This window comes from Thalassophryne amazonica, chromosome 5, assembly GCF_902500255.1.
Source record: "Thalassophryne amazonica chromosome 5, fThaAma1.1, whole genome shotgun sequence".
NCBI lineage: Eukaryota > Metazoa > Chordata > Actinopteri > Batrachoidiformes > Batrachoididae > Thalassophryne > Thalassophryne amazonica.
This window is the reverse complement of record NC_047107.1, coordinates 127,818,832-127,831,120: the sequence shown is the minus strand read 5'-3', so window position 1 is coordinate 127,831,120 and position 12,289 is coordinate 127,818,832. Positions and strand designations below refer to the sequence as shown.

The 12,289-nt window shown below is 46.9% G+C and overlaps 1 protein-coding gene and 1 long non-coding RNA gene across 3 annotated transcripts in view; one reads left to right on the top strand and one right to left on the bottom strand.

The window, feature by feature from the left end:
- prdm6 (PR domain containing 6) overlaps nucleotides 1–12,289 on the top strand; it is a 164,010-nt gene that overhangs the window by 106,799 nt on the left and 44,922 nt on the right. The window lies entirely within an intron of this gene.
- On the bottom strand, nucleotides 7,042–7,976 carry LOC117511310. The gene is made up of 3 exons (XR_004560929.1): nucleotides 7,922–7,976; nucleotides 7,721–7,820; nucleotides 7,042–7,080 (listed from the first exon to the last, which is right to left on the bottom strand). It is a non-coding gene; the product is annotated as an uncharacterized LOC117511310 (long non-coding RNA).

The following is a 12,289-nucleotide window of genomic DNA, read 5'->3' as shown; positions in this document are numbered from 1 at the left end:
ACAGTGCTGTCAACAATTAAAAATGAGATCAAGAAAGAGGTCTTTATTTTACTTTTTATAAAACAAGTATTTATTTTCATTGAAGTCAAGAAAGGGTGACTATAAAGCGAGTTTTAGCAAAACAGGTATCATTGTCATTCTGTTTGCCTTTTTCCTCATGTACTTCGTAAAGTTAGTGAGAAATAAAAAATTCAAAATCTAACAACACTGTTTTTGTAATCAGATAATACCTCTGAAGTGATTTACAAAACGTCTTACCGAGATGTTAGCGTGCTAACTATCGACGCAGCACCATCACTGTGAAAGATGCTGGAAACAAATCAAGTGAACATTAGGCCATCAAGCATGAAAAAAAAGACAGTGACAGTTTTCCCATCCTTTATAATCATCATCATTAAATGTTGTGCACATTAACACCAAGTAACCATGAGCTGGCCACGCCCTGGGAACAAGCGACAAACACCGACTGCTTGTTGCCCTCAACTGGAGCGAATATGACTGTAGGGTTAAAAGGTGAAAACATTTATTCCCCTTTGGCCTGTCGTGGCAATTCCTGTCCATTCGTCCATCCTAAGAAGGATATAAATGTTCTGAAATCCTTGTTATAGGTTGGCAATACACATATTAGCCATGGATGCTTAGGAGAAAAAAAAGACAGCAATGTGATTCATCTCAATCAATCAACTTCAATCAACTTTTTTCTTATATAGCGCCAAATCACAACAAACAGTTGCCCCAAGGCGCTCCATATTGTAAGGCAAGGCCATACAATAATTATGAAAACCCCAACGGTCAAAACGACCCCCTATGAGCAAGCACTTGGCCACAGTGGGAAGGAAAAACTCCCTTTTAACAGGAAGAAACCTCCAGCAGAACCAGGCTCAGGGAGGGGCAGTCTTCTGCTGAGACTGGTTGGGGCTGAGGGAAAGAACCAGGAAAAAGACATGCCGAGAAGGGGGGCAGAGATCGATCACTAATGATTAAATGCAGAGTGATGCATACGGAGCAAAAAGACAAAGAAACAGTGCATCATGGGAACCCCCCCACAGTCTATGTCTAAAGCAACATAACCAAGGGATGGTCCAGGGTTATAACCAGGTCATCTATAATATTCAAGACAGCAAAGGTTACCCTGAACACCGTAGGCGTTTGGAAAACTAAGGGGAGGGGTCTGGGGGAATTGCCCCCCATGAAATTTTGAGAACATAAGCGCCCTGTGGTGCATTCTGGTGCATTCTTTGGACTAAATTTGGACCTGAAACAGCTGTTAAATTTCTCTTGTGATCTCATGCAGTATGGCACAACATGTGGCTTTTGAATGCATGTTTTGCATCCTGTAGGAGCATGTACACAATATAACAACACAACAGTTTACAAATATCCTTCCCATAAAGTTTCCTTCCCACTGTCGCCAAGTGCTTAGGGGGTCGTTTTGACCGTTGGGGTTTTTCCGTAATTATTGTATGGCATTGCCTTACAATATAAAGCGCCTTGGGGCAACTGTTTGTTGTGATTTGGCGCTATATAAATAAAATTGATTTGATTTGATTTGAAATATAGCTACATCTTGATGAAAACTTTATTTAGTTGGTTTTTGATTGGGCTCAAAGACGAGGCAATTAAAAATCATAACTCTCGACTAACATGTTATAAATAACTTCATAACTGCTTTCATATCATAATACCATATCATAATACTGAAGCTACTCGATTACTATTATTCATTCAATAATGCACAACCTTCTCCGGTAAACTTTATGACGATCGATTTCAAAGGAATTTGGGCATTTTACGGCAAAATATTAGTTCGTCAATTTGAAGAAATAAAAAATAATGTTCCACCATTTCTTTCAGACGGCAAGAATTTACAAAAAGACGGAAAACCGTCCAAAGACAGCGAATAAACATCTCTGTATTATCATATCATTGGAGTTGGGCCCATTTTACCAGAGTTATGGCCCTTGATTAACAAATCTAGACTCCATCAGTTTCATGAGTGGGTGCCTGCATTCTGAAATCAACTCTTCTCCCGTCTGTCCATCTGTCCATCCATCCGTTTTTGCTTGTTAACACAATATCTCAAGAACCAGTTGACCAATTTCATTCATATTTAGTATAAGGGTGTACTTGGATGATCCCCTCACACTTTGTCTTACTGATTTGTGGGAACCGGGGGTGGGGGTGGTGGGTACATCATCTTCTGATGACTCTTGTTAAATACTGTTCAAATTCTGTTCATATAAATAAAACAAGTTTAATTTCAAACTGCATAATGTGTTGTGTGGGCCGCCAGAAGAGGAGTACTGCTGGCCCACCCCAGAGGGCGCCCTGCCTTAAGTGCTGGCTTCAGGCACGAGGGGGGCGCTGCCACCTTACCAGGAACAGCCGAGGTGACAGCTGTCACTCATCAACTATGACAGCTGTCACCGATCATCTGCACCTTCACCCCGGATAAAAGCAGGATGACACCTCCACCACGTCGCCGAGATATACATACTTCTTGGAGTTAACTTTCTCTGCCACGTATTGTACTAATTGATTTCAGAGCTACTTTGTTGCAGCTGTCTACCCAGAGGACCGGCGTGGGCCGCGACTGTTTCGTTCTACTCCCCCAGATAAGTGGTACTCAGACGCTGCACGAGTGGTGTGTTAGAGGTGGAGGTGGAATTCCCACCGTTGTTGTTACGGGTGTACACACAACCCACACTTGACTGTCTTGCTCTTCGCCAGCAGTACCAGATCCGACACGCTGAGACGGTGGCCACCTGGGGAATTCGGGACCTGGCGGCTCCAGTATTCTTCGGGGTTCGGTGGCGGTGGAAATCGTGTGGTTCCGGTTCATCTCCAGACGGACGTCTCCTATCGTCGAGCCTGCCCACACGACAACCTTTATCCATTGACTTGTATTTATTCTATATCTGCTGTGTGTGGTTGTGACATTCACAACAGTAAAGTGTTTCAAATTTAACTCCCTCTATGTCCGTTATGCAGTCGACTTCCGCATCATGGCTGCGAGGTCCGGCTGGAATAACGCTGCGCATCTGCGCCACCTTCGTAAACGGACTGTCGTCGGTCCCTGAAGGAGCACCTGGTGGCCAAGGACGAACCGCGGGAATTAGATGGGCTTATCGACCTTGTTATACGGTTAGACAATCGGTTGGAGGAACGCCGTCGGGAACGAGACGAGGGGCGTGGCCGGGCACGCGCCGTCCCTCTTCCTTCCGGGTCCGAAAAAGGGTCCGCCCCTTCCCACGCTCCATGGCCTCTACGCCCCGTGTGGCTACAGCTCCCCCTGCTGACGAAGCTATGGACACGAGCAGGGCCACATTCAGACCACCGACTAGACAGAGGAGGCTTCCCCGCGGGGCGCGTTTTGTTTGCGGCTCAATTGAGCACCAATTGAGAGACTGACCCAATCGGGTTAAACACCAAACGCCCGCCCCTAGAAACTGGTCTTAGGGTGGGCCAAGAAATTCACGTGGGACACACACATATTTCCACACGACTCCCAGTTACAATCCTTAGCGGGGATTTAACCCTTCAGGCCCCAGCACTGGTAGACACAGGGTCAGAAGGGAATCTGCTAGACAGCAGATGGGCCAGGGAGGTAGGGCTCCCTCTGGTGGCGCTTCCTTCGCCATTGCAGGTGCGAGCACTAGATGGCACCCTCCTCCCTTTAATCACACACAGGACACTACCAGTAACTCTGGTGGTGTCAGGGAATCATCGGGAAGAGATAGAGTTTTTTGTGACCGCCTCTACCTCCCGTGTGATTCTGGGGTTCCCATGGATTGCTAAAACACAATCCCTGGATTGATTGGCCGTCCGGGGTGGTGTACAGTGGAGCGAGACCTGCCATCGGGTGTGTTTAGGATCCTCGGGTCCCTCCCGGTTCCCAGGCTAAGGAGCAGGTCAAAGCCCCTCCCAATCTGTCGGCGGTGCCGGTTTGAGTACCACGATGTTGCTGACGTTTTCAGCAAGGATCGGGCACTCACCCCTTCCCCCGCACCGTCCGTACGATTGCGCCATCGATTTGATTCCAGGCGTGGAGTTCCCATCCAGCAGGCTGTACAACCTCTCACGACCTGAGCGCGAATCGATGGAGACCTACATCCGGGACTCCTTAGCTGCCGGGCTGATCCGAAACTCCACCTCCCTGATGGGAGCAGGTTTTCTTTTTTGTGGGCAAGAAAGATGGCGGTCTTGCCGTCCATGCATTGATTATCGGGGGCTGAATGAGATCATGGTTCGCAACCGATACCCGTTGCCTTTGTTGGATTCGGTGTTCACCCCCCTGCATGGAGCCAAAATATTCACAAAGCTGGATCTTAGGAACGCATATCACTTAGTTCAAGTCCGGAAGGGAGACGAGTGGAAGACGGCATTCAACACCCCGTTAGGTCATTTTGAGTACCTGGTCATGCCGTTCGGCCTCACTAATGCCCCCGCGACGTTCCAAGCTTTGGTAAATGACGTCTTGCGGGACTTCCTGCATCGATTCGTCTTCGTGTATCTGGACGATATACTCATTGTTTTCTCCGGACCCTGAGCTCATGTACGGCAATGTACGTCAGGTCCTGCAGCGGTTGTTGTTGGAGAACCAGCTGTTTGTGAAGGGCGAGAAGTATGAGTTTCACCGCACCTCTTTGTCCTTCCTGGGGTTATCATCTCCTCCAACTCCGTCGCCCCGGATCCGGCCAAGTCGCAGCGGTGAGAGACTGGCCCCAACCTACGAGCCGGAGGTAGCTGCAACAGTTCCTCGGCTTCGCAAATTTTTACAGGAGGTTCATTAAGGGGTATAGTCATGTATTAGCCCCCCTGACAGCCCTGACCTCACCAAAAGTTCCCTTCACCTGGTCGGATCGGTGCGATGCCGCGTTCAGGGAGTTGAAACAGCGCTTCTCGACATGCACCCGCTTGGGTGCAGCCAGATCCCAGTCGCCAGTTTGTGGTTGAGTGGACGCCTCTGACTCAGGGAGATGAGCCGTGCTATCCCAGAGCGGAGAGACCGTAAGGTGCTTCACCCGTGTGCCTATTTCTCCCGCAGGTTGACCCCAGCAGAGCGGAACTATGACGTGGGCAAATCAGAGAACTCCTAGCGGTGAAAGAGGCTCTTGAGGAGTGGAGACACCTGCTGGAGGGAGCGTCAGTGCCTTTCACGGGTTTTTACTGACCACCGGAAACCTGGAGTATATCAGGACCGCCAGGCGACTGAACCCCAGGCAAGCCCGCTGGTCACTGTTCTTCAGCCGTTTTGACTTCCGGATCACCTACCCGCCCCCGGGACCCAAAACAGAGGTCGGATGCCTTGTCCCGGGTGCATGAAGTCAAGACCGAGCTGTCGGAATCCACCGGAACCCATCCGTACCGGAGTCCACTATCGTGGCAACCCTTACCTGGACGTGGAGAAGACCGTCCGGGAGGCCCTGGCACGGAGGCCCGGATACCAGGAAACAAGGGCCGAAGAATAGACTATACGTCCACCAGAAGCCAGGGCTGCCGTCCTGGACTTCTGTCACGGGTCCAAGCTCTCCTGCCACCCAAGGGTGCGTAGGACCGTGGCAGTGGTCCGGCATGCGCTTCTGGTGTGCGTCCCTGGAGGCTGACGTCCGGGCTTACATCCAGGCCTGCACCACCTGCGCCAGGGGCAAGCGGACCACCAAAAGGCACAGGGACTCCTTCAGCCGCTTCCTGTGCCTCATCACCCCTGGGTCCCACATCAGTCTGGATTTCGTCACGGACCTCCCGCCGTCCCGGGGGCACACCCATCCCTCACGATAGTGGACCGGTTTCTCCAGGCGGCCCACTTCGTGGCCCTCCCCGAAGCTCCCCTCGGCCCAGGAGACAGCGGATCTCCTGGTCCACCATGTCGTACGTCTGCATGGGATACCAACAGACATCGTCTCGCAGATCGTGGTCCCCATTTTTCCTCGCAGTTTGGAAGAGTTTCTGCCGGGAGCTGGGGGCCACCGTGAGCCTCTCGTCTGGGTATCACCCTCAGACCAACGTACAGGATGAACGTGCTAATCAAGAGCTGGAGCAGGCCTTGTGGGGGTACTACATCCGCACATCCGACTGCTTGGAGTGAACACGCCTGCCTGGATCGAGTATGCGCATAACAGCCAAGTGTCCTCTGCCACCGGCCTCCCCGTTCGAGGTGTGTCTGAGGTACCAGCCCCCTTTGTTTCCTGTGGTGGAGGGAGAGGTCGGTGTACCCTCGGTCCAGGCCCACCTGCGGAGATGCCGTCGGGTGTGGCGCACCGCCCGTTCGGCCTTGTTGAGGGCCCAGACGAGGGCAAAGTCCCATGCAAACCGTCGACGGTCCCCGGCTCCCGCATATCAGCCCGGGCAGGAGGTATGGCTATCCACACGGGACATACCTCTCCAGGTGGCTTTCCCCAAACTAAAGGACCGATACATAGGGCCCTTCCAGATCCTCAAGGTCCTCAGTCAGTGAGGCTCCAACTCCCGCCTCACTGGCGGATCCATCCAGTCTTTCACGTGTCAAGGTTGAAACCATATCACACCTCACCCCTCTGTACACCCAGTTCCGGTTCATCTCCAGACGGACGTCTCCTATCGTCGAGCCTGCACACATGACACCTTTATCCATTGACTTGTATTTATTCTATAATCTGCTGTGTGTGGTTGTGACATTCACAACAGTAAAGTGTTCAAATTTAACTCCCTCTATTGTCCATTCATTTGCGCCCCCTGTTGTGGGTCCGTGTCACTACACTTTCCCAACATTATGTCACATTATCTTGGTGAGAGCCCATTAGAAAAATAAAATGATCCAAAAAATGACACAAAACAAATGTTTTATTTATGCTACGTGTTTCAGGGGGAAAAAGCAATCGGTCGGTATACCAGCATATTGGATTTGAGAATCATCAAAGATCTAAATCTGTATCGGTCTTATTAATCATGTACTGAATGTACTGAAATGTAGTCATGCTCTGACACACCCATTCTATTGCTCCATCACTGATATGAAGTTTGACTGGTCTTACCAGATGCCGATGCTGCACGCCGGCACGCTGCAGATAACTCTTCGGGGGAAAACTTGCTCGCTGATCTCTGTTGGGTAAAAAAATGACACTAAACATACCACACAGACACACAGGTGGGTAAATAAAATCCATAGGTGGGAGGTCAGAGTCATTGTCCAGTGATGACTAACGGTACATTAATTAACCTGCAGTAATAGCATTAACTAACAGTTAATGAAGAGTTTGTTAATGTGGTTAGGAGTTATTTAGCATTAAATTAACTGAGTTTGGGGCATTGTTTATTCACACTGTTTGGTGAAATTTACAAAATTTTTAAATAATATTGAAGTAAGTTGTCCATCAGGGCAAAAGACACAACTGTTTTGGAAAAAGATGGAAAAACTTAAAGTTGATTTAAGTTTTAAGCTGAAGGAGATTTGAGAGCATGTGTACATATCTGTGCTGGCGTCGTTAAAACAAGGCATTTTTAAATGTCAGAAAGTCATGATTTTGCGAGCGTAGACCTCCCAGTATTAATGTAGAAACATTTTGATTTTGAGAATTTTACGGTTCTTGACCTTTAAGATGCTAAAACACACCTCGTACTTAAACCCGCTGCTGCTTTGTAAGTGTTCATTAAGGTGCTGTTATAATGAGTGTTACTGGCTGCCTCTTAAATAATCTGAGCCTGAACTTGTTTCCGCTGAGACTGAACTTGTTCCGCTCACCTCAGGTTGTTCATCATGTTGCTCTTCTTTGTCTTTAGTGTCGCTGTAGATTTCGGGCCGTTTAATGCTCGTCGTCACTGTGGCAGCTCAGCACCTCGACCTGAGAGATCATCAGTACACGGCTTCACTTTGACTTCCTTTACCACCGGTACACACCTGTATTTGTCTAAAAATGTGCTTCTGTACTCGTTGTGTACTCACCAGAGTGATGTTAGTGTCTTCTATGGCAAAGCACGAAGCAGAAAGACGGCTTTAATAGGCAGGACAGGATTGACCATCACTCAGCAGCAAAACCGGAAAAAAGAAAAACAGCAGCAGCAACTTCCAGTAAGCAGGTTGCTCATTCTGATAGAATCCAGACAGAAGACATGATTATGACCATCAGCATTGTAATTACAACAGATCAGTTTGACTTAATTAGCAGTGATTTTATCCAACACTGAATTTTTTTTCTGGCAGTAAACCCTCTTCATGTGATTTGGAAAGACACACAACCTGTCTACATATAAGGTCCCACAGTGGACAGTCAGAGCACAAACCAAGCATGAAGTCAAAGAAATTATCTAGAGACCTCTGAGACAGGATTGTATCAAAGCACAAATCTGGGGAAGGGAACAGAAACATTTCTGCTGCTTTGAAGGTGCCAATGCGCACAGTGGCCTCCATCATCTGTAAATGGAAGAAGTTCAGATCCACCAGGGCGCTTCCTAGAGCTGGTCCCCCATCTAAACTGAGCGATCAGGGGAGAAGGACCCTAGTCAGGGAGGTGACCAAGACCTGATGGTCACTCTGTCAGAGCTCCAGCATTCCTCTGTGGAGGGAGGAGAACCTTCCAGAAGGTTGAGAGCTTGAGAGGTGCTGCAAAGAGGAATGGACCAAACTGCCCAAAGCTTGTGGCATCATATTCAAGAAGACTTGAGGCTGGAATTGCTGCCAAAGGTCCATCAACAAAGTATCGAACAAAGGATATGAATACATATCAGTACATGTGATTTCTTAGTTTTTTTATTTTAATAAATTTGCAAAAATTTCAAAAATCAACTTTTTTCATCCTGTCAGCTTTTACATAATATATGAGAAACGTGTTATATCTGGCCAGAAACAAAGTGGTTTTGGAGCACCAGAGAGACCAGCCAGTGACGTCATAGTGCTGCTCTACTGTGATTGGCTTTCACACCCCCCCCCTCAAAAAAATGGATTTGCATGATTCGTAGCATAATAGGAAACAGAATGCGACTTTTAACCTCTTAAAAAATGTCTTTGAATAGGTCAAGATTAGCCATCTTTGAACTGATCCAAGGTCTGTGTCCCAAGAATGTTCCCTGTGAATTTGTCGACTCTGTCAGTAATAGGACTGGACTTATTCTGAACACAGACAGACGGACGGATGCTGCCTTCGCAATACCTGATGGCCATATTTTGATGGCCTCAGGTAAAAACATGCACAATATTTGTGGATCCTCCTTCAACTTGACTGATTCACAAACCTTTTGGGGGGTTTTAAGGGTCCACTCAGAAAAGTAGCCATGTCCACTTAATCTGTCCCTGACAAGGACAACATGGACAGACTGTGTTGAGGAGCAGCAGAGTTCAGCCCGTCTTTGGAATCGAAGTGCAGCTAATCCGCTTCACTGACACGCAGGAGCACAGTTTGAAATTCTTTGAAAAATGGGCGTGAATAATTGCATTTCCTGTCAAAAGCAGGAAAACCTGTCGGCTGCGCCGTGATACAACACCGAGCTGTGACTCATCTGTTTAGTGTCACAGCTTCTTTCTGCTTGTTGTTTTTCTTGTAAGTGCCTGAGGGATTAAAACCTGCACCACATGCTGCAGAATGCAGTTTGCTCCAGGTTTGAATCCCGGCCTTGTGAACCTTTGCTGCTTGTCGCTCCGTGTCTTTCATCACTTCCTGTCTTCTCTTTCAACTGTCATGAATAAACCCTGAAAACAAATGAAGAACAACAAAAACCCACAAAAACATCACAAAGTCATCTGACACAACCTGCTTGTGGTGGGGGGGGGGGGTGCACGTTTAAACCGGCTGTACTTTCCGGAGTATAAGTCATAGGTTTTGTTGTTGTTTGTGTTTTTCCAGGAATCAATGTACTAAACAAAATAAACTCCAGATGTACAGAATAAATGCATCCGGCATGAAATTTGTGCCAAATCAGTGTACAGATTTGTATTGTATCCGCTGTGGCGACCCAAAGCAAAATATCAAGAAGCCAAAAGAATTGAGGGATCTGGATCAGGCCTGGCCGCAGACTGGTGGCTTCTTTTGCTGTGAGATATTTTTTAGGAATCTGGGTATGTTTGATTTATTCCCGCGCACCACACGCTGGAACCTGACGTTTTGTTTGTTTTTTTCCTTTTTCTTTTCTTTGTGTGAAAACAGCAGAGATCAGAGCATGAGCTGCCGATGGACCAGCCTGTCTGTCAGCGGGGGTTTTATTTTTCATACCTGAGAGCTCGTTGGATGTTTGATTTATATCACGGCCCCTCCTCCACCCAACAGCGGGTGGGCATTAAACACATAGATTTGTTTTAAATACACAGAGTCATCTCTCTTTTTATCCTGGGAGGTCAGTGGCTATGTTTGATTTATGGACTGGCCCCTCCAGGCTGTGTGTTCTCACGCGGGTGTGCCCCCCCGCTCCCCCCACCAAGTGTGGAAAGAATTAATAAAACACACTTTCTGGAATCTTCAGCCGACTCTTTATTACATTATCAATCCTTCACAAGTAAAAAGAGAAAATACACAATTTGAAAAAAATGTGTTACATAAACACTTTGTGTTCCATTAAAAACAAAAGAGGGTCAATTGAAAGGTGATCTGAACCCGACCCACAGGAGCAGGAGCAGGGATTCTGATCTAGTCCCAGTTTTTATTTACTCCATTAAAACAACATTCCTGTCCGAATCACCGGCGTCTAAAGCGATGATGTGCGACGCGGCGTTTTGTGTGTGTGGATGGCCGGCTTCTTAAAGGATCAGAGTCACTGGACAGTTGTCTCCTGAGCTGTGTCCCACCTCGGTTCAGTTACGTATCTCTTGGAGTTCAGTTAGAACAGTGACTCATATGGAGTACGTGGAGTATATGACAGTGTGGTTAGCAGTCTTCAAAAACTCTGAATGACCACATCACCAAGGCTACTGGTGAGGGAAGGCACCAAGATGTCCATGACAAATGACCTCCAAAACCAACAATAATAACTAGAGCACAAACCTCCGCCAACACTAGTTTCCAATTACACAAATTTTTACCTTGGAAAAAAAATTCAAGGTCAAAGTCCTGTTAGAAGTGGCTTTTTATAAAATAAAATATATAGAACAAAACAGTTTTTTCAGTGTTAAAATCAAATATCCGCTAAATCCACAATACGGATCAAATCAAATCAAATCAATTTTATTTATATAGCGCCAAATCACAACAAACAGTTGCCCCAAGGCACTTTATATTGTAAGGCAAGGCCACACAATAATTACAGAAAAACCCCAACGGTCAAAATGACCCCCTGTGAGCAAGCACTTGGCGACAGTGGGAAGGAAAAACTCCCTTTTAACAGGAAGAAACCTCCAGCAGAACCAGGCTCAGGGAGGGGCAGTCTTCTGCTGGGACTGGTTGGGGCTGAGGGAGAGAACCAGGAAAAAGACATGCTGTGGAGGGGAGCAGAGCTCAATCACTAATGATTAAATGCAGAGTGGTGCATACAGAGCAAAAAGAGAAAGAAACATCTTTAGCAAAAAGGAAAGTTTTAAGCCTAATCTTAAAAGTAGAGAGGGTGTCTGTCTCCCTGATCTGAATTGGGAGCTGGTTCCACAGGAGAGGAGCCTGAAAGCTGAAGGCTCTGCCTCCCATTCTACTCTTACAAACCCTAGGAACTACAAGTAAGCCTGCAGTCTGAGAGCGAAGCGCTCTATTGGGGTGATATGGTACTATGAGGTCCCTAAGATAAGATGGGACCTGATTATTCAAAACCTTATAAGTAAGAAGAAGAATTTTAAATTCTATTCTGGAATTAACAGGAAGCCAATGAAGAGAGGCCAATATGGGTGAGATATGCTCTCTCCTTCTAGTCCCCGTCAGTACTCTAGCTGCAGCATTTGAATTAACTGAAGGCTTTTCAGGGAACTTTTAGGACAACCTGATAATAATGAATTACAATAGTCCAGCCTAGAGGAAATAAATGCATGAATTAGTTTTTCAGCATCACTCTGAGACAAGACCTTTCTAATTTTAGAGATATTGTGCAAATGCAAAAAGCAGTCCTACATATTTGTTTAATATGCGCATTGAAGTACATATCCTGATCAAAAATGACTCCAAGATTTCTCACAGTATTACTAGAGGTCAGGGTAATGCCATCCAGAGTAAGGATCTGGTTAGACACCATGTTTCTAAGATTTGTGAGGCCAAGTACAATAACTTCAGTTTTATCTGAATTTAAAAGCCTGAAATTAGAGGTCATCCATGTCTTTATGTCTGTAAGACATTCCTGCAGTTTAACTAATTGGTGTGTCCCCTCTGGCTTCATGGATAGATAAAGCTGGGTATCATCTGCGTAACAA